Raw genomic sequence first — 23,938 nt, 5'->3', positions numbered from 1 at the left:
GAAATGCAAGTCAAAACCACCATGAAATATCACCTCACACTAGTCAGGATGGCTATTATCAAGAAAACAAAGGACAACAAAGTAGGGTGTGGAGAAATTGGGACCCTTTACACTGTTAGTAAGAATAGGAAATGGTGCAGCTGCTATAGAAAATAGTATATTTTTTCCTCCAAAAATTGAAAATAGAACTATGATATGATCTAACAATCCCACTTCTGGGTATTTATCCAAAAGAATTGAAGTCAGGATCTTATAGAGATCTTAACACTCTCACGTTCATTGTATTGCTATTCGCTATAGTCAAGATGTGGAAACAACCCAAGTTTCCACTGACAGATGGATAAAGAAAATGTAGTATACACATTCAATGGAATGTTATTCACCCTTATAAAAGGAGGGAATTATTCAATATGCAACGACATGGATGAACCTTGAGGACATTAAATGACATAAACCAGTCACAGAAAGACAAGTATTGCATAATTTCACTTATATGAAGAATCTAAAATAGTCAAATTCATAGAAGCAAAGAGTAAGAAAGGTAGTTGCAAGGGGCTGGGAGAAGGGAAAATGGGGAAATGCTGTTCAATGGTTATAGAGTTTCAGTTATGCAAAATGATAACGTTCTGGAGATCTGCTGTGTGACACTGTAACAACAACACTGTATTATACACTTAAAAATTTGTTAAGAGGGTAGATCTCATGTTAAATGTTCTTACCACAATAAAATACAATTTAAAAAATTGCAAAGATTAAAAATATCTGAAACAAGATGGAGACAGTTCTATTATTTTAGCCAAGCTTTGAAATGTTGAAACTCTATTGGTTAGGCATTAAGAATATTCACTTTGAAAAAAATCAGCCTCTTTCTCACTCTTTCATTCTGTCTCTAATTTCTCTGCTTTCTTAGGCCGGTCATCTCAGACTTTAGTCAGGTTGTGTTAACATTGTATCTTGTCCTAATTTGTATTACACATCTAACTTTTTTCCCCTCTCATGCGATATTTGATGCTTATATTTCCCCGGTAATTTTGAACTTCTTTCCAAGTGAGCAAGCTGTGAAAACTCTACTTTCTCTTTCTCTCTCTCTCCACTGCCTCCTGATTTTGGGCAGGTCAAAATCACCCTGATGTCCAACCCCCTAAAATAGTAAACTACTGTTTACACTTAGAGGTACTCAGTAAATTTAGAAAAGCGGATAAGTGAAATGAAAATCAAATAGAAGATTTCATGAAGAAAATACTCATCACAAGTTAAATTTATAGAATTATAAATTAATCTGAGTTTAGTGATAATCTACTCTATTTCTGAAAGTAATTACTGTATGACACCTTCCAAGCAAAGGCCCACTCCTTTCTGAGAGTTCAAACTGTGATTTAAGAAGTGGCCACTAGATGGCAACATATATCGATAAATTAGACAGTTTTCACAGGTCAACTCAGAGTTACACGGTGCACAATTTTCACACAAAAGATTTATTTTAAATTAACTGAATGATTTACATCTTTTAAGATATATGAGAAATTAAAAAAAATAGTCTAAAACTGTTGTCTAGGGAATTTTGGAATTTGATGGTATTTTCAATGTTAACAAATATTCTGGGTTGATAACAAAGTGAATTGTAATCGCAGTATTTGTGGTGTCAAAAATGCCAGTTTTGTATGTAAGAGATATTATGGATCTTGAACTGTAATCTTAGTTCTTTGAGTTATATGTTCTAAATCTGCATTTCTTAATGCAAATTAATAGCAGAGTTTAAAAACCTGGATTTATAAAAGGTAAAATAGTTCTTTTTTGTGAGACTTTTCAGACTTCATATGTTAATGTGTATTCTTTCTTTTCAAAAGGAATCTTATGTATAATTCCTCCAATGGACGTTCTTTTGTGAAACATTTCCTTAGGAAGTAGTACTCCACAATATCCCAATGAAAATGCCATTCTGAGGATTTCTAAGCATGACAAATAATATCATGTGAAGCAATTGTAGGCATGTGAGAAAATAGGAAATACATGTAAAGTATGGAAATATAGAATATGGGGGTTCTAAATCTAAACTAATGTTTTAAAATATTGCAGTTTGTAAACTTTTAAGAAGTACCTAAAAGTACCTTAAAAGTTCTCATCACAAGAAAAAAAATTTGTAATTCTGTGTGGTGATGGATGTTAACTAGACTTACTGTGGTGTAAAATGTTAAATGTGGTGATCATTTCATGATAGATACAAATTTTGAACCATTCTGTTGTACATCTAAAGCTATTATAATGTTATATGTCAGTTATATTTCAATTCATAAGAAATTAAGGTGTAATCTCTCAAAGAGCAACTTGGTAGCAAGAGAAAATATGGCCAGGCAAGAAAGTCTCAAGTGGTCCAAATGGGTAGGTGGTACTCAAAAGCTGACCAGAGCTTCTTTGATAAACAAAGGCATCCAGATGGAGAGCAGAAGAAAGGAGATGAGCAAAGATAATGGTTCCCAAAAGAAAGAGAAGCAGAATTAGTGTAGGAGTGAGGAACACGCCCTCTGAGGCATCCTAAGGCACAGGGGGGGAAAAAAAAGTACCTAAAATTCATCGGCTGATCATCCAGCCTGAAGATAAATTACATCCTGTTCTGCAGAAGATATTGGGAATATTAAAAATCTTGTGTTAATGAGCCCAAGTCACTCGATATAATCAGAATGGATTTCTGCACATTTTACTTACTTCTTTATGAGAGAGGGAAATGGGGCCGGAGACAGGAAACCTGGGATTGATTTTTAGAAAGGAAACTCTCAGGCTGTCATGGACAGATCTTTTACATTTTCTTGTAAAAACTCTACTATTTCTCACTACAAATTCATGTTCACATTGGTAACACCCTGCAAGATACTGCAGCGTGAAAGACAGATTCTGTTATGGTTTCTACCAGGCCAAATTGAGAAATTACTTGGTAAGGTGTCACTGCAACCACACACGGTGGGACTAAATACCACACACATTTTTCTCCATGAATAAATTTGTTACCAGTTCCATGTGTTAGGCATGAAAGGATTCACGTTGATTAATAACCTCTGGTGGATGATTTTGAATTAAGGAATCAATTTTGATTTATCATCCTATGCTGCCATCCAGTGGTTACTTGAGAAATGAATAAAGTGGAGAAATCTAATGTTTAAATAAATGATTTGAGCTCTCTGCTTCTGTGAAATAAGAGAAATAAGGGACTCAAGCACGCACGTGCCTCCTGTCTGCAGAAATAACGATATTGGGTGGCATTCCTTCATTTATTTTCTCTATCTTTCACCCCTCGGAGATAGGCTGAGTTTAAAATAGTCGCTGCATAATGTGTGAAGGAGACAAATCCTGAGAGGACTTAACCGTTCTGAGAAATAATTGTCTCTTATTCTTAAATATTTCCATGGGGGGAGGAAAGGAGGACATCAATTTTCACCCTAATTTTCGTTTGATCAGGAGAACTCATTTCTTTCTGAACAGTTTATCTAAACTAGGTTTTGAAAAGTATCCGTCATATCCATATAGTAATGAAAAAGCTAAAACCCACCAGCAGAGAGCTGGGTTGATTTACTTTGGAATGCGAATACTTCAGGTTTTATCCTTTTTTATCTTAATGAAGCATGGTGCTGTTACGCAGGTGATCTGGACATTAAGGGCAAATAATCTACCCTGTAATGGAATGAATGTCTCTTTGAGGCAATTCAATGTAGAAACACTTTCATTTATTCACTGCAGATAATGAATTATCTTCTAAAAGAAGGGTAGCTCTTGATCACTTGTTTATAATTTAAAACAAATTACTTGTTCTTTCAGAGTTGTAGCTTATGAAAAGATAATTTAATGAACATTATATTAAGGATTAATCTTAATAATCATCATCATCATCTTACCACTGTATTGTCAAACCAGTTAGTCATTAGTCGGTACACTCTAATCAAGAATTTTTCTGTTAACGTTTCTATTCTACATAAATAGATGTGATGAAGTTTAGTATGTACATCAAAGTCATAGAAGAACACAGAAGTTGAAAGAAAATGAGAATTCTAAACTATTGATTCAGCTTCATGTTTAATTACTCATTCATATAGCCATTGATACTGCATTCTAGAAAACATTAATAATTGGAATTTTCTTATGAAATATCTATATATGACACCTCTGTTAAAATAGTAACAAATCATGACTTTGCCTAGTCAAAAGGAAAGCCGTGATGCTAACTTGCTGGAGTTTATTTTATCCCATTTCTGCTTTCTAGTTACCTACTAAATAAGGATATTATCTGTCAGATATTGTGTTGAAAATCTAGTTGTATATGATATTACCACTAAATAATCCTTTTATCTTTGTACTGCATGTCGAATTTAGTAAACATCATATTAAAATGTAGCCACCTTATCAATTTTAAGTACATAGTTATAATCATTTCAAATTATACTTAATTTCCTTCTGTAGGAGAAAAAAACTATATGCATAACAAATCAATATAAAATGAAAAAAGTAAACAACAGCTTGCTAAATAAGTAACAAAAAGTAATTCTCCATCAAAGCCTCAGTAATTACTGTGTGGAACAGGCTGCCCTTAATACAACAATTCATTAATTTTTCCAAATGAATTATGCAAGCCAATATTTTCTCTTCATTAATGTTCTGTTGAAGTCATTAAGTTTCATTAATGAATAACAAAGGAGCAATTGGGTCTTTATTCTGACTGATATATATTAATGTGCTTAACTTGAACTAAAATGTGTTTCCAGTCTGTAATCAAATTTGAATCAATCAAGTCAGTTTACCAGTCAAATGTCCTTTTGGAGCTCCAGCTGCTTCATGTGGGTGGCTCTGCACAAAGAACAAACAGAGAGTGACCCAGAAGGCTCCACGGCTCTGCCAAATATCACAACAATTCCTAATTACAATCTGATTTTCTAAAGGAGGATGCTGGTGCCTCACACAGAACTCCATGATCTGATTCTAATTATGATGAATGTGAATAAAAGCTTAAAATTAATCAGTGTAAGATAAATGACTATTAGCTAAAATGCCAGTTCCTTCCCCAAAGAAGAGAACAGATACATTTCTGCCAATGTTAGCTCTAAGAATATGAACACAAGCAGGTATTATCATTCCATTTTCATGTGAGATGTGGCCTACAAATATTAAAAGTGTCTAAAGAGCAACAAAGCTCATCTTGTTTACATTTCATGGCTGTCTATATGAAAACAAAGAATACTGGTTATTGGACTACCTAATATAATGACATCATGACCTATGGTCTTACTGCTGGGATTAAGCCTGGCCACACCCTTGGGGAATGTCTGAACAGAAACACTAAGACACTGAAACACTAAAATATTAAGATGCTTGTATTGTCCACCAGTTCCTCAGTCCACAGAGGGGACTCCAACACCAGAGGTGCTTCTCTATTTTCTAGATTCTTCAGAAAGAAAGAAACTTTAAGATTTCTCATCAATACAACTTTCTATTTTCTACTTTTATATCTTTGCAATGAGACCATTTTCATTTACTTATAGAGCTTCACACAAAAGATGGTAGTGTATCAAAGTCACCATTACACTTCTGAAAGAGTAATGAGTGCTTTGAGGTCCTTTTAGAAAAGCTTCAGTAGTTCAAGTTTTGCTGGATTTATGTTATGACATCTATAATGACAAGCCATCTGGATGAAAAGTAAAAGTTCTGTGAATTAACCAGATGTGTCCAAGTATCTAAATTTTCAGCATCAAAAGACTGAGTGAATTTTTAATCTTATGATAATTAGCTTTCTTGCTTGACTGAAAGATTGGAAGATTATTAACACCACTAATGGACAGCATCAGTCAGATGCCTTTTGGCCAGCATCCCTTGATTGTAAAGAATTAGTAGAGGGCAGTGCTTAAGAGTGGGGCCTTGGGAGCTAGACGGTACCAGGTTCAAATCCCACCTTTCCGTCTTGTTAGCAGGCTACCCTTCGAGCAGGTCATAAAACCTTGCTATTCTCATTTACAGTACAAAGATTTTAATCATGTCTACCTTCTAGAGTTGATATGAGGGTTATAGACACTGTCTAACATAACACAAGTTTGTGTGTGTGTGTGTGTGTGTGTGTGTGTGTGTGTGTGTGTATTCACTTAGTAATTTATTGCTCATTTTGAAGTTTTTCTATAAGTACTTAACTATATCTCTTTTTTATTGAAGTATAGTTGATGTCCAGTATTATATTAGTGAAGTATAGTTGATGTACAGTATTATATGTTACAGGTATACAATATAGTGATTTCACAATTTTAAAGGTTATACTTATAGTTATTATAAAATATTGGCTATATGTCTTGTGTTGTACAATATATCCTTATAGCTTATTTTATACCTAATCCCTTACTCCTTTTTTTTTTTTTTTTTTTTTGCGGTACGCGGGCCTCTCACCGTTGTGGCCTCTCCCATTGCGGAGCACAGGCTCCGGACGCGTAGGCTCAGCGGCCATGGCTCATGGGCCCAGCCGCTCCGCGGCATGTGGGATCCTCCCGGACCAGGGCACGAACCCGTGTCCCCTGCATCGGCAGGCAGACTCTCAACCACTGCGCCACCAGGGAAGCCCTCCCTTACTCCTATATTGCTTCTCCCCTCTTCCTTCTCCCAACTGGTAACCACACACAAGTTTTAAGTAAATATTAGGTATCACTGTTGCATGCATATTTTATTTTTTTCACGTATTAATGTCTTTAATGTCAGGAACTGGCTTAAAATCCTGTATGCCTAGCATACAGGATGTACTCAGTAATTATTTAATAATTATAACAAAATTTTCTTATGTTATATAATGCCTCCTTTTAGTGTAGATTAGGTTTTTAAAGCCTCCAAGCTCTACCTCTGATACTGTCCATCAACTGATTAGCGGTGTCTCGTTTGGGTAAGGAGTTCCCAGCAGATACATTTCTTAGAAAAAAGTTAGTTGAGAAAGGTAGAAATTTCTTACTACCAAAATTTAAAACCATGTCAAAATAGATCATTTTGCTCTCTATTATTATGATAAAAGCCCTTCTACTACAGATAAGCACAGTGAGATTTAGAAATTGCTGAAACTTGCCCAGCTATTGTTGGGGTGGGGGGAGAAGTGGGATTTGAACCAGGTGTTGTCTAACGTCCAAGGCCCCACTCTAACCACTGCCCTCTACTAATTTCACAATCAAGGGATGCTGGTTAAATGTCATCTGAGTGATGCAGACCATCGGCGGTGTAATAATCTTCTAATCTTACAGTCAAGCAGGAGGCTACCTTAAGATAAAAATTCAGTCAGTCCTTTGATCCTGGAAATTTTGATATTTAGGTATTGCCATATTATTGTGACAAAGGCACATATTGTACATTATGAAATATATCCTTTTAAAATGTTTAAGAATGATACAGAAGTATGAATTTTATTTTATTCCTTTGTAGATGTATTTTATATGCACTTATTGAGTCCCTATTACATAGGAAGCTCTGAAGATGCAGAAGTGAATTAGGTATGGCTCTTGCCCCAACTTGCAGGCCGAAAGAAGGAGGCGGGAATAAATACAATTTCAATATAACTGTAATGCAGTATTGTAGATATGTCTGAAATCTAGCAGTGCTGAAAGGATGGGGTGGTCAATTCTACCATAGGGAGGGAAGAGAAGGGTCAAGACAGGTGTAACTACATACATATATATATATATATATATATAATGGAATATTAGTCAATCTTAAAAAAAGAAGGAAATCCCCATTTGTGACAACATGAATGAGCCTTGAGGACATTATACTAAGTGACATAAGCCAGCCACAGAGGAACAAATACTCATGATTCAACATATACGAAGTATCTAAGATAGTAAAATTCATAAAAGTGGAGAATACAAAAGTAGTTGCTAGGAGTTGGGGGCTGGAAAAATCGAGTTTTTCAGTGGGTATAGAGTTTAAGTTACGCTAGTTGTTAAGGTCTTAAAATCTGCTATACAACAGTGTCTAGTGTCTATAATTAACAACACTTCAAAATTGTTAGGAGAGTAGATGTTAAGTATTCTTAACACACACACACACAGAAACCAAAAAAACCCACATGTACACACAAAACAGAAAAACAATGGGGCACAAGGAAACTCTGGGAGGTGTTGGACATAACTATTACCTTCATTGTGGTGATAGTATAATGAGTGTTTGCATATGTCGAAATTCACCAAATTGTACAGATTAAATATGTATAGTCCTTTGTATATCAACTATAACTCAATACAGCTGTAAAAAGAGGAGAAACAATTACGAAACACCATGGTCCATTTGGTGAACTGCAAACAATTCAGTTTGCGACGCAGAAGAGCGCAAGAGGAGGAGATGTTATAGCGAGAAATGACTTTGGCTAAATAAGTTGGGAATGGATGCTGGAGGATTGTGTCTGTCATGCTTCAGTATATGGGCTTAGTGCTGGGGTCAACATTAGCCACTGAAACACAGATTTTAAGAAAGATCACTCTATTATGAATAAGGAGAATTGGAAAGACTGAAGACTGAGAGACCAGTTAGGAGATTATTATAATAGTCTGGTTGAAGGGTGATGATGGTTTAAATGAGTGGCTCTCAGTGCCGGCTACATAATAAAACAACCTGGGGAATTTTTCAAAATTACCGATTCCTGTATTCCACTCTAGATGAATTAAATCAGAATCTCCACGGGTAGAACCTGGCATGGGTATTTTAAAAAACATCCCCAATGTGTTGTAATATGCAGCTAATTTGGGGAGCTCATGGCCTGGATTATGATAGTAGGAGCGGAGATGGAGAGCTGAATTGGAGAGTTTTTAAGGTGTGAATTGTAGAGCAGTGCTTCTAAAATTTGGCTGTGTATAAGAATAAACAGAGGATCTTGCAAAAACTTCAGATTCTGATTCCCATAGGTCTAGGGAGGGGGCTGAGATCTGCATTTCTAACAAGCTCTCAGAAGATGTCAAAGCTTTTAGTCTTTAGACCATCTTTTGTGGAGCAAAATGATGTACTTTATAGGGTGGAGGGAGAGAGAAAATATGTCATGAATGGTTTCTTGTTTCTTTTTTTAAAAAATAAATTTATTTATTTATTGGCTGCGCTGGGTCTTCGTTGCTGCACGTGGGCTTTCTCTAGTTGCGTCAAACGTGGTCTACTCTTCGTTGCGGTGCGCAGGCTTCTCATTGTGGTGGCTTCTCTTGTTGTGGAGCACGGGCTCTAGGCATGTGGGCTTCAGTAGTTGTGCCTCGCGGGCTCAGTAGTTGTGGCTTGTGGGCCCTAGAGTGCAGGCTCAGTAGTTGTGGCGCACGGGCTTAGTTGCTCTGCAGCATGTGGGATTTTCGCGGACCACGGCTGGAACCTGTGTCCCTGGCACTGGCAGGCAGATTCTTAACCACTGTGCCACCAGGGAAGTCCCTGGCTTCTTAGTTCTGATTAGAATGAGTAAGAAAATCTGGCAATAAAAGTTGGGAGAAAGATCATGAATTCAGTTTTGAGCATATAACATGTAATGTGCCTGGGAAAACTATGAGAGAACATGCTGGTTCTAGAGCTTGGACTAAATATCTGGGCAGGAGACAAAGATGTTTATGTCATCAGCCTCTTGAGAGTAGCAGAAACCATAGGAGTTGATAAAACTGCCTGGGTAAAGTGTGATTTGTGGATGTGGCCAAAGACGGAGTCCCAAGAGCTATAAGAATGGGACAGTAAGGGACAAGTTAACCACTAGCGGAAAAAATAGTAAGAATTTCCAAGATATGGAAGGCTAGTCCTTGTAAGATAGTGTCACAAAAACCAAGGTAAGAGAGAGGAATTCACGAGAGTGGTTAATGCTGTCAAAACCTGCTTGAGTCCCTGCAAGATAACTGAAAGCAGTCCATGGGATTTACCAATAGTCACTGTTGATCTGGGTGGAGGTGGCTTCAGAGTGCCAGTGAGTGGACAGTGGATTGGAGGCAAAGAAGTAGTGCCATATTTCTTAGAGATGCCGGCTGGACTGTGGAGGGAAGAGGAAGAGGCAACTAGGTAGAGGCAGTCACAGGGTCCAGAGAAGGGACTTTTAAAAATTAACTTGTTTGCACATTAATTTTGACCATCTATCATTTAAAGAGTTGGTTTATTATCTCTCTTTAACATATGAAAAAGATACATTTTTAATTGATTTTGGCCTGATCCAGTATTTTAATTTACACTTTGCTGCTAGTTTAAGTCACTAAATACCACCTTAATGTCTGTTTCTAATTCTCTTTTTTTTTTTTTTTGCGGTACGCGGGCCTCTCACTACTGTGGCCTCTCCCGTTGCGGAGCACAGGCTCCGGACGCGCAGGCTCAGCGGCCATGGCTCACGGGCCCAGCCGCTCCGCGGCATGTGGGATCCTCCCGTACCGGGACATGAACCCGTGTCCCCTGCATCGGCAGGCGGACTCTCAACCACTGCGCCACCAGGGAAGCCCTCTAATTCTCTTTTTAATTCTGAATATAAATTGCTCACAAAGGGTCTTTAAGCTCTAACATAGACAACTTTCCCCATTCTCTGGTTCCCAGACTCACCAGCTATTCTCAGGTCCTTCCTCTCGGGCAAGTCCACTTCACAACATCTGTTCTCAGCACCTGTTTTCCATGGTGTCTAAGCTGGTAGTAATTTCCTTACTCAAGGCTTCTCTGACAATTGAGGGTGGGTTTTTATCCTTGAATGTATATTAGAATTACTTTTAGGAATACAGATGCTTGGGCCTCTCCATAGACCATTTAAATCAGAATCTCTGAGGTAGGACCCAGGTCCCTGCATGTGATTCTTCTGTGCAGCTGGGGTTGAGAAGTATCGCTTTATAGACACTGGGACTTTTAGTTCTTCTGCACAGTGTGAAGAAAACCAAGATACCTGTTTTAACAGGTTAATTCCTGCATATCGGACGAACATATTGATCTTGGGAATATTATTTTTATAATGTCACAAAAACCTACTGAAAGAAGAAAGAATGATCCTAGGCAGAAAGTTTAGGGCTGAGATAATTCCTGGGAAAGAAGTGTGAATTCAGATAGGAGAGGGAAGGATCTAGAAACATTATCTGAAAATCTATGAGGCTGAACAGAAGCTTGGAAAGATATTAGAATCAAACCAGAAGTAGCTGGAAGAGTGACAATGAAATTGTACCTAGGACAGGACCACAAGGGACAGATGATTTCATGAGATTGTGTTTACAATGGAGGGAAAGAACACTAGCAGCTTGGAGTGTCAGGTGGCTTTTAGGAAAACAGTCTCTACTTGAAACATGAAGTTGCATCTGAATTACAGACAAGGATAATCTTGCTTTATCAAGAACTCAAGAAATAGCCTCTCCAGGCTGGAGCTAAAATACGTTAGGAAAAAGAAAGCAAGAGTTTGGCAAACTCTTATAACCTGGCTCTTTCCTAGTAATTGGCCAACAACAGCTCCTCATTTCAGAGTATAATGATTCTTGTTAATTCTGCATTTGAGATATGGTTTAAATGGGGTTATATTTAAATTCCCATTTCTGGCTGTGCCTGTGACCACTGATTAATTTGAAGAGATGTTTCTGCTATGAGAATAGATGACCCATCAGTCAGTTGCTAAATGATCACTGCAATTTAGACCTTGGCACTGAGAATTTTATTCAGTTAAGTCCAAATGACCATTTAAAAGCACCAAATTTAAACTTTCTTTCATGACTGAACAATTGCCTAGTTCTCAGTAATATAAAAGCCGAAAAAGTATAAGCAACCAGACAACAAGCTAATTTAGGGCAGAACTAATTAAGTGCAGTTTTGCTCACACTGCAATCAATTTTAGCAGTTTTCTGTCTTTTTAAATTATTGAAAATAAAAATTAGAAAATGTTTAAATCCATTTTAAATTCCTTTAATAGCTAAGTTACAATATTTGAAGGATAGATGTTATTAGCTCCTACGATTATTCCACATTTGTCACAGTAATTATGAACTTGCTACTGTGTTTACTGTTGCGTTAATTTGGTTATAAATGCCAAAATGGTTTTCATGAAATACTTCTTTGCTGGTAAAGCACATTTAGTATGTGGTACTTGTATTGAAACTTCATAACTTGTTACAACATTAATATGTAATCATTATAAAACAAAAAGGTAATACTCATAAAGGGAACAGCTATTAAATCTAAGATATTAGAATTTATTAGATTGCTAATTGTAATTTATATTGACATAAAATAATTTAGCTTAGCAATGAATACTTATTAGGAGGAAAGATTTTACTTCTTAGGCATCTTTTTGACTCTAGAAAAAAATTTTCTAGTTTGTGAAGGAAACTATTTAGTGACCTGTGTTTCTCCTCATCTGATACTCTCATCGACATTAACGAATTGGTTTTCTAGAACTATGAATCCAGCATAAACACTACATGTGGCTGTTGAGGTCTAGAGATGTGGTCAGTCTGAATGGCGGAGGGCTGATTCAGATTTTGACTATTTAGTATGACAAAATATGTATAAAGTATGTTATTGCTATTGTTATATTGGCTACATGTTGAAATAATCATATGTGGATATGTTAGTATGAATAAAGAGGCGGGCAGCAGTCAAAACAATAGAACCCTGAGGCTCATACTAAGGATTTTAGATTTTTTCCTAACTGCCTAAGAAGACATCAACAGGTTTTGAGATGAGAGTAACAAGACTGTTTTTTTGTTTTTGGTTTATTTTTTGCGGTACGCGGGCCTCTCACTGCTATGGACTCTCCCGTTGCGGAGCACAGGCTCCGGACGCGCAGGATCAGCGGCCATGGCTCACGAGCCCAGCCGCTCCGCGGCATGTGCGATCTTCCCGGACCGGGGCACGAACCCGTGTCCCCTGCGTCGGCAGGCAGACTCTCAACCACTGCGCCACCAGGGAAGCCCAAGACTGGTTTTTGAATAGATAATTTGGCTTCTGTGAGAAGAATGGAATTGGGGTGGGGGAGTGAGATTGATGTAGAAAAACTGGGATTCTTTCACTAATCCAAGCAGTTTAGGTGTGAGTGCTGAGTGGGGAGAGGGACAGACTGATGGCTTTATTTTGAGGGTAGAATAAAATAAATTGATGACAGAAGCAATATTCTGGAATGTGCTTAGACAAAGACATATGAAGGGAAAAGTCCAGTTTGTTTGGCATGCAAGTTCCAAATTTGCCCTGTTTATTGACCTAACTTAAAATTCAGCGTATCTGGGTATATAGCTCTGTAAAATATCAGAAACACATTTAGCTGCATTTTAGGATAACAAGGGATCTCTCAGGAGAGCCTGTACTCTATGTCTTCTGAAAGCATTAGATCATCAAAAAACTCACTGACCCTACTGACACATTTGCAGTCATAGAGAGAATTGTATTTTACAGTAGTGAAGGTGATTTTGTGTGCTATGCTATTAATCTTTATGAGCCTAAAGATCACCAAAATTCAACAAGAAGGTAAAACTAATTATCCAAAGATGTGAGGGGAAAGAATCCGTGCCTTCCATGACTTTTATGTGTTCTGCCTAAATGGAGCCTTTAAATTGAGCCTGCAACCCACTCAGTGAGACGCTTTTAAAAAATGAGCACAACTCAGACATTTTTACTTTGAATGCCTCACTCACTATTTAACATTCTATCTTCATATACTGTCTACATTGTTAAATTGCTTGAAACTGCAGAGCAGTCAAGCAGTACACAAATTAAGCCACAAAGTAATCGGATTTCAATCACTAAATATTCACAGCTCAATTAAGTTATTTACTGAGATGTTTGTCTTAGCTGTTGAAATCTTTGCATATTTATAGGCACTTCACACTAATCTTTTAAAAATATCCTGATGTGAAAATAAAAAGCCACATTTGTTTTATAAGGTAGGTAAAAATTATGGCTCCAGGTATTTATTTATTTACTTATTTGCAGTACGCGGGCCTCTCACTGTCGTGGTATCTCCCGTTGCAGAGCACAGGCTCCGGACGCACAGGCTCAGTGGCCATGGCTCACGGGCCCAGCCGCTCTGCGGCATGTGGGATCTTCCCGGACCGGGGCACGAACCCACGTCCCCTGCATCGGCAGGCAGACTCTCAACCACTGCACCACCAGGGAAGCCCATGGCTCCAGGTATTTAAAAATGAATAAAAAGTCAATTACGTTCAAGTTTTCCAAGAGTATGATTTGGTATCTATAATAGAAAGCTGACTACAAATTGCTTGATTATGCTTTTGTTTCTGAAAAAGAATATTGAAAAAATATGTGATCCACGTTACAATTTAATCTTCTGTTTTTCCCTCCATTTTCCGATGTTACAGATGGATCATATTTCTCAGAATCGGCACTTCTATCTTCTGCTTCATATTTAACCATAAAATTGTGAGAATGGCTCTGTATAACTTGGTTCAATTCAACTTTTGAGGTTTCACTTCCTTCACAGCAATGAAGGGATAATAATAGCTACCTAAGACAAGGTGGTTCCAGTGTTCACCTGATAAGAGTAAAAAACTCTCTTTAATGCCTGGTAAAAAATTTGTCTTAATATATTTATAATATGTGATAACAGTGGCTAATAGTCGTAGCAAGGCCTTGCTAAAGACTTAGACCCGATTTAAAGTGCTTTACAAATATCTCCTTTAATCTTTAGAGCCTACTTTAATACCCATTTTACAAATTAGAAACATTTTTAGGCTGGAGGATGTTAATTGCCTAGCTTGGTAGTACATGACAAGAGGCAGAGAAGTATATTCTAACTAGATCTGTCTGAATTCAGAGCCTAAGCTCTCAAATATTATACTTTATTGATTCTCTTACACCAAGTGATATAACCCATTTATTAGTCTCCTATTGCTACAGCAACAAACTACTACAAATTTAGTGGATTAAAACAGCACGAGTTCATTATTTTATAGTCTGAAGTCTGAAATGGGTCCTACAGGATTAAAAAGAAAAGCAGAGTACCTACTGGAGACTGGAGGAGAGAGTTCATTCCTTGGCTTTTCCAGCTTCTAGAGGCTGCTTGCATTCCTCTGCTTCTGTGTCCCTTCTCCTTCTCTGATTTGACCCTCTGCCTCCCTCTTATAATCCTTGTGGATTATATTGGACCCACCCGGATAATCTAGTAAATCTCTCCATCCCAAGACCATTAAGGTTATCACACCTGCAAAGTCCTTTTTCCCATGTAAAGTAACATATTCACAGGTTCTGAGGATTAGGATATGGCATCTTTGGTGGAGACCTGCCATATTCATAAAAAGTACTTTTTAGCACATGTCTTGGAAAATGGCTGCAAACTCTATGTATGGCCGTAAAGCATCTTATTAATAGAGTGATACAATTCAATAAATTTGATCATCCAAACTCATTGTGAATCTGTAGGTTGCAAGCTTTGACCAGTGGGAATGTAAAAAGTGACAAAGAGAAAAACAAATATCGTATATTAACACATATATGTGGAGTCAGAAAAAATTGGTATAGACGATCTTATTTACAAAGCAGAAATAGAAACATAGATGTAGAGAACAAACGTGTGGGTACCAAGGGGGAAAGGCAGGGGTGGGATGAATTGGGAGATAGCGATTGACATATATACACTATTGATACTGTGTATAAGATAGATAACTAATGACAACCTACTGTATAGCACAGGGAACTCTACTCAATACTCTGTGGTGACCTAAATGGGAAGGAAATCCAAAAAAGAGGGGATATATGTATATGTATGGCTGATTCACTTGCTGTACAGTAGAAACTAACACAACATTGTAAAGCAACTATACTCCAATAAAAATTTTTTAAAAAGTTGATACGCAAAACTCCTCCTAGGAGATCAATTCTTTCATTCAAGCACCATCTGCCTAGGGCAACTCTTTATCAGTTAATATTCACCAGACTTGGAGAATTTGTTTTATAATCATATGTGATAATTATATCACCCCATTTAAAAATTTCTACATAAAATACTCCTGGTGTAAAGACCATTTACTTCAACCTTAAATTACAGTAATTTAGAAAAAAGGATTTAAATAAGAGGGTAAGAGAGAATTTAAACAATATCTACTTTTAAAAAACATTTTTTAAAGTCTTTATTGAATTTGTTACAATATTGCCTCTATTTTTATGTTTTTGGTTTTTTGGCCCCAAGGCATGTGGGATCTTAGCTTCCCGACCAGGGATCAAACCCGCACCCCCTGCACTGGAAGGTGAAGTCTTAACCACTGTACCACCAGGGAAGTCCCTGAAAAACATTTCTTATAATTAGAAAATATTTAGGATATTATGAAGACATTTAGGGTATTAGAAGATACTGTGAGATTGAAAACATCATTAACTTAAGGTTTTTTTGTTTGTTTTACCTAAAAATAATTCTAATATATCCTATGTTAGTATTAAAAGTGATATATATTAACTTTTCCATGAGTGGCTCAAAGAGAAAAAATAATCTGTATTATTATTATTAGTCTTACAATTCTTAAAGTCATAGTAGAGATTTCTCTCCTTCATTTCAGCCTTCAGAATATCAATACATATAAGGAACACTTTTTTGTTACATTCTGAGAGAATAATTCCTGTTTACTCTTTTTCTCCCTCCCTCCTGCCTTTTTTCTCTTTCTCTTTCTTTCTTCCTTTCTTTCTTGCTCTCTTTTACCCTCTCTCTCTTTCCCTCTCTCTCTTTCTTTCTTCCTTTCTCTCTCTCTTTCTCTCACTTTCCTTCTTTCTTTCACAGTACTTCTTCCTGTGACAAATATAAGAGAAGATTACACCATAAAAGGGCATGGTTAGAAACTCTTTATGTCTTCTGTCCCAAGTTTTATATGACATGAAATTTTTCCTCAAAATGACATATGGGACGACTATTTCTTCCGCTCCACCTGTAGCTGGAGCATGTCCTTGCCATTTCAATTCTGTGACCAGTCACTTCCCAGGTTAAGGGATGAGAGGGCTTCCGCTGCCCACTGCTTTCCCACCCCAATGCAATTTAACACAAAGAAAGAGACAGACATTTTTAGCATAATGCACAAAATAAATGCTTCTAGGTGCGTTGTTTTTGAAGTCTTCAGCATCAGAGAAAGTAAGAATGCTGGAGAGAAACCATGGGGCCTCTGGATCAGAGAGTGAGGAGAAGAGGAGGGACCTTGGGGCGGGGCGTGGGAAGGAGAAAGATAATCGGTTTAAGAGCCTCAGAAATAAGGTGACCATATGTGCGTGGGTATATCTCTGGGCTTTCTATCCTGTTCCATTGATCTATATTTCTGTTTTTGTGCCAGTACCATACTGTCTTGATTACTGTAGCTTTGTAGTATAGCTATTTGTAATGAGGTGGATAGACCTAGAGTCTGTCATACAGAGTGAAGTAAGTCAGAAAGAGAAAGACAAATACCGTATGCTAACACATATATATGGAATTTAAGAAAAAAAAATGTCATGAAGAACCTAGGGGTAAGACAGGAATAAAGACACAGCCCTACTAGAGAATGGACTTGAGGATATGGGGAGGGGGAAGGGTAAGCTGTGACAAAGTGAGAGAGTGGCATGGACATGTATACACTACCAAACATAAAATAGATAGCTAGTGGGAAGCAGCTGCATAGCACAGGGAGATCAGCTCGGTGCTTTGTGGCCACCTAGAGTGGTGGGATAGGGAGGGAGACGCAAGAGGGAAGAGATATGGGAACATATGTTTATGTATAACTGATTCCCTTTGTTATGAAGCAGAAACTAACACACCATTGTAAAGCAATTATACTCCAATAAAGATGTAAAAAAAAAAAAAGAGCCTCAGAGACCAGTACGGATGGTGTTGGAGAGAGCCTGGGATACGCTAAGGATAAAAATCAGGCAGCTCACCAGCTGAGGGGCAAGTGAGTGAGGTACAGAGATTCCCTGTCTGTGGAGGACTCTGTACGTTGCAACCCACGGCTCCAGCCTGGAGTTAAGAGCTTTTCTGAATACCTTTCTGCACCTTCCTCATCTGTGCCACTGAAGTACAAAATTGAGGTTTTATTATTATTATTGCTCTTTCTTTTTCTTTATAGGAAATGAATGTGCTGCCCTGACTTTCTGATGTTAAGTACATAGGAAAAAGGAGTTACACAAGCATTAAATGTATGAGAAATTATATTTCAAAGGAACAATGCTTTCTAGGTGATGGGCTTGGAACATGATTTGATCTGTCAGTGAAAACAAGAATGCTATAGTCACATTTTCTTCTCTGAGGCTGACAATACTGATTACTTCCTATAATACAAGACATGTGGGAGCTGAAAAATGGATGCTGTTTTTTTTTGCATCCAAAACGGCTTTCAAAATTGCTGAATCATCTTATTCTGTTATTAGCTTTACTTTCTCTGAGATATTAAAAAGTCTTGCTTTCTTTTCAGGACAAACGAAAGTTCTTAATGAGAGCTTAGAGCATTTTAGAATTCAGGGCAATGTGTGTTTTTCAAAAAATTTTCAATAAAGTGGTAACACAATCTGTTATAATTATTTTCATCTCTTAAGTTTTATGCTTCACCATAATGAGGCACATGCTTCCATTAGAACAGCGACTTTACGGCATTTACTTGCTTATATGTTTGCCTTATCATTAGACTAACAACTCACTGAGAACAAGGATTGAGATTTTAGTTCTGTTACATAAGAGAAACTCAAAAAAAACTATCCTTTGATTAATAAATTAAAAATCAGCTATCTTTTGGGATCTGGAACTCTCAGATAGGCAAGTTCACAAATAGACTCTGTTATGGGTTGAATTGTGTCCCCCTCCGCCGCCCCCAAAAAGGCATGAGGTCCTGGGTCCCAGTACCTCAGAATGTGACCTTTTTTAAAGAAATAATGTCATTGCAGATGTAATTGGTTAAGTTAAGATGAGGTTATATTGGAGGAGGGTGAACTCCTACACCAAGATGACTGGTGTCTTTACAGAAAGACAGCTGTGTGAAGAGAAAGACACATAGGGAGAAGCCATGGAACGACAGAGGACCCAAGTGATGCATCTACAAGCCAAAGACTGCCGGTGAGCCACTAACTAGAGGTAGGGAGAGGCCTGGAAGGATCCCTGACACGTTTCAGAGGGAGAGTCAGCATCTTGATTTTGGATTCTAGCTCCCAGACCTGTGAGGCAGTAAAGTTCTGTTGTTTTAAGCCATCCAGTTGGTTGTATTTTATTACAACAGCCCTAGGAAACTAATACAGAACTTCCTCATGAAGTATTTCTTAATTATAAATCTAAAGGTCTTAAGGAATGTTCCTTTATATTATAATAAACTAGTTTATTTTAGAGATGGGATGTTGTGAACTTATCTAAGCCACTTTGGTGGTTTCCATTTATTATATTTCCTTCTTGTGATGTCAAGTGCTTTTAATTATTGAGGGTGGGTGATGGCTGTAGGCTTCCCACACAACCTCACTACATGGTTGTATTTTAAAATAAAGCAAGTTGCAAACCAAATTCTGCATACTTTGAAGCAGATACTAGAGAGCAGGCACAAAACAGTCATTCATGTTGTGCTTGTTAAGACCCATGAGTTCCCACCTCTGTCTTTTTAGGCCCTCCAATAAGCATCTTCTCTAAAAGGTTCACTTGAAGCAGATGCAACAATAATCTAAAACAGCTCCTCCAACCTTTTCTATATCATGACACTCTGATACAACTGTGGGGAAAGGATGAGGTTAATCAAAGCCAGGGATGCTCGGCCCACGGGCTTTGGCTACCTAGGGCTGTACCCAGGAGCCCTGAGGCTCAGACTCCTCTGTACATTTCTGAGGAGGAGACCTAACAGAGCCCTAAGTTATAAACATCATGGGCTACTGGGCATGATAGATTCTTAGACCACGCTCCTGCCAGGGCTGAGGGACCTATGATGTGTTTTTAGTCAATCCACATATAGTGGACAAAACACTTTCTACCAATTAAATATCACTTCTTAATCCTTTATGCCAATTCATACCTTAAAAGTGCTTATGATAAATAAAGACAATTAAAGCTTTTGTCGAAGCTGCCTCTAGAATGAGAACTGATTAAGAGTCTTTAAAATGCTAACCAATGACTATGGAGGGTGTAATCCTGATGAAAGTATTGCACATTTTATCTAATTGCCCCTAGGGTGAACTATTATGCCAGCTATCACACCATTTATGCTCAAGTATTTTAAAATAAATTTTATAGTAGATGGATTCATTTATTCAATAAACATTTATTGAACATTCACTATGTGCCAGACACCATGCTAGAATCTGGAAATACCAAGGCATATAAAATATATTTCTTGTCCTCAGGTTATTCAAAGTCTAGTGCTAATAAATAGGGACATTAAATACACAATTACTTGTGTTTCTGTGTGAGTTGAGTGGATAATGAAAACCTGGATATGGTGCATGTAATAATTCAGATGTGCATCTTCATAGTATCTCTACGCAGATTCCCTGCATCACACATTGGTAAACTTCCTCAAATTGTACAAATCCCTTTGCAGTAAATAACCTGACTTCATGTTTTTGATGTTTGACAGATGACAGCTTTTAAGATTCACCCCTCCCTTTTCTTCTCTACATCTGAGCAAGCTAAGAAAGCCTGGATTCTCCCCCTTTTGGGCCTGGTGGAAAATTCAGACCACACGAGCTCCTGCCTGCATATGGGATCCCTCACTGTCCCCACCTCCTAACCACAATAAAAACCACAAGTCAGTTTACTTTCCTTCTTCTCTCAGGCCATTTCAGACTAGCTGGGGAGATCTGCCTGTTCCTCCTGAATTCTCATTATGCCACTAAGAAACCTTTTTTTTTGTACCCTCTTTGTGTGTGTGTGTGGCATCATCAATATTTGCTGAAAGAGAAAATGTTTTCTAAGGAGTGGTCATGGTGTTAATATTGTAAGGGGATCAGGTCAGATAAATCACAATCAGACTTTACATGAAGGAAAGTTTAACTGTTTCAGTAGAGGTATTGAGAGTAGCTGCTGGCGGGCAGGTGGGTTGGGTGAAGGGTTTTTTCTTGAGCCATAGAAGTTTGTCTCCTCATTTAAAAAAGTTTCAAATAACTTTGTTAATCATAACTGAAATTTGATTTTTCGTCATGTTTGTTTTGCATATGGGCCTACACTTTTGATTTTTCACACTAAAATTCAAAGTAAATGATGGGAAAGTTAACGGAAGGGTAAGTACATAGTACTACTCAAAAGGGGAAAATACTGAGCCAATTTTCCGCATCCTTATTAGTATGGCCAAGATGGGTGTTTTAAGTGTAAAAATTTAATTCAAATTCTGCATAAGTGCAATTATTTTCTTACACAAAGGGGTTCCTACTTTGAAGAAATAACTTCTAATTATATGCAGTTTAATTTGAATGTAAATGTGCTCCTGGCATTAGGACCCTGCTGAATCTAACAACTGCTGTCTCAAAAGGCGAATCATTTGAAGCTGCTGCAGCTTGAAACAGCCCGTTTTCATAGCTCCTGTTTCTGAAATGGCCATTGTTTAAGCTCTCATATTTGAAATTCTAGTTTTTCTAAAAATTAAAAACAAACATTTTGAAAGAAAAGCAACTTACCATCACCAACAGAATGGGGAAAAAAGGTAGTTCATTGACAGACTTTGGTTTTAAAAGTAGAAAAAAATTTTGGTCTTCTGCTAAATGCTAATGAGGCATACATAGGCTCTGAGTTGATAAGATAAAGAAGGTTTAACTTTCTCCCTAGTTACTAAGGAGGCCATTATATCTGATAACACATCCTAGTCTTACATAAGAAAAGCACAATTTGCCTGTTAACATGACACTGACTCTACAGCTTGTGGATCATCAATCTTGCCATTGTTGGGTTAAGAGCTGTTAATTCCTTCAGAAGACTGTAGCTTTGTTTTTACCATTTGTCCTAGGTTCTGTATAGCTTTGTTTTTACCATTTGTCCTAGGGTTCTGTCTGACCATTTCTTTTCTTTTTTAGTATAGTTTTTAGCACTTCTTATCATTGGTGGATTTGTTTTTTGGTTTGGTTGCACTCTCCTTTCTTTCTTCCTTTCTTTTTTTCCTTTCTTTTTATTACTTTTAAATTTTTAATAATTTCTTTATTTTAATAACTTTATTTTATTCTTTTCTTTCTTTCTTTGTTTTTTTCTCACTTTTCTTCTGAGCCATGTGGCTGACAGGATCTTGGTGCTCTGACCAGGTCCTCAGGCCTGAGCCTCTGAGGTAGGAGAGCTGAGTTCAGAACATTGGTCCACCAGAGATCTCCCAGCTCCAAGTAGTATCAAACAGCAAAAACTCTCCCAGAGGTCTCCATCTCAAAGCTAAGACTCAGCTCCACTCAATGACCAGCAAGTTACTGTGATGGACACCCTATGCCAAACAACTAGCAAAATAGGAACACAACAGCACCCATTAGCAGAGAGGCTGCCTAAAATCATAATAAGGTCACAGACACCCCAAAACACACCACTGGACACGGTCCTGCCCAAGAGAAAGACAAGATCCAGCCTCATCCACCAGACCACAGGCACCAGTCCCCTTCACAAGGAAGCCTACAAAGCCCACTGAACCAATCTTAGCCACTGTGGGCAGATACCAAAAACAACAGGAACTATGAACCTGCAGCCTGCAAAAGGGAGACCCCAAACACAGTAAGTGAAGCAAAATGAAAAGACAGAGAAGCACACAGCAGATGAAGGAACAAGGTAAAAACCCACCAGATCAAAGAAATGAAGAGGAAATAGGCAGTCTACCTGAAAAAGAATTCAGAGAAATGATAGTAAAGATGATCCAGAATCTTGGAAATAGAATGGAGAAAATACAAGAAACGTTTAAGGAGGACCTAGAAGAACTAAAGAGCAAACGAACAATGATGAACAACACAATAAGTGGAATTAAATATTCTCTAGAAGGAATCAGTAGCAGAATTAGCAAGGCAGAAGAACAGATAAGTGACCTGGAAGATAAAATACTGGAAATAACTACCACAGAGCAGAATAAAGAAAAAATAATGAAAAGAATAGAGGATAGTCTCAGAGATCTCTGGGACAACATTAAATGCACCAACATTCAAATTATAGGGGTCTCAGAAGAAGAGGAAAAAAAGGGACCAAGAAAATATTTGAAGAGATTATAGATGAAAAACTTCCCAAATATGGGAAATAGTCAATCAAGTCCAGGAAGCTCACAGAGTCCTATACAGGATAAATCCAAGGAGAAACATGCCAAGACACATATTAATCAAACTACCAAAAGCTAAATACAAAGAAAAAATATTAAAAGCAGCAAGGGAAAAGCAACAAATAACATAAAAGGGAATCCGCATATGGTTAACAGCTGACCTTTCAGCAGAAACTCTGCAAGCCAGAAGGGAATGCCAGAACATATTTAAAGGGATGAAAGGGAAAAACCTACAACCAAGATTACTCTCCCCAGCAAGGATCTCATTCAGATTTGATGGAGAAATTAAAATCTTTACAGACAAGCAAAAGCTAAGAGAATTCAGCACCATAAAACCAGCTTTACAACAAATGTTAAAGGAACTTCTTTAGGCAGGAAACACAAGAGAAGGAAAAGACCTACAGTAACAAACCCAAAACAATTAAGAAAATGGTAATAAGAACGATATTTATTAAGAATTGATAACTACCTTAAATGTAAATGGATTAAATGCTCCAACCAAAAGATGCAGACTGGTTGAATGGATACAAAATGCTGTATATATGGATAGATAGATAGACAGATATAGATATAGATATATATGCTGTCTACAAGAGACCCACTTCAGACCTAGGGACACATACAGACTAAAAGTGAGGGGATGGAAAAAGATATTCCATGCAAATGGAAATCAAAAGAAAGCTGGAGTAGCAATTCTCATATCAGACAAAATACACTTTAAAATAAAGGCTATTACAAGAGACAAAGAAGGACACTACATAATGATCAAGGCATCGATCCAAGAAGAAGACATAAAAATTTTAAATATTTATGCACCTAATATGGGAGCACCTCAATACATAAGG

General features: G+C 37.5%; 1 long non-coding RNA gene across 3 annotated transcripts in view; it reads right to left on the bottom strand.

The window, feature by feature from the left end:
• Positions 1–23,938, bottom strand: part of LOC132436207 (uncharacterized) — a 404,510-nt gene that overhangs the window by 14,152 nt on the left and 366,420 nt on the right. For all 3 annotated transcript variants that reach the window (XR_009521735.1, XR_009521736.1, XR_009521737.1), the window contains exon 4: positions 4,785–4,830. This is a non-coding gene — a long non-coding RNA (uncharacterized lncRNA). The remainder of the gene's footprint in view (positions 1–4,784; positions 4,831–23,938) is intronic.

The sequence above is a fragment of the Delphinus delphis genome, chromosome 13 (assembly GCF_949987515.2).
Source record: "Delphinus delphis chromosome 13, mDelDel1.2, whole genome shotgun sequence".
Lineage (NCBI taxonomy): Eukaryota > Metazoa > Chordata > Mammalia > Artiodactyla > Delphinidae > Delphinus > Delphinus delphis.
The sequence above is the reverse complement of the archived record's forward strand: the minus strand, read 5'-3'. Positions and strand labels throughout refer to the sequence as shown.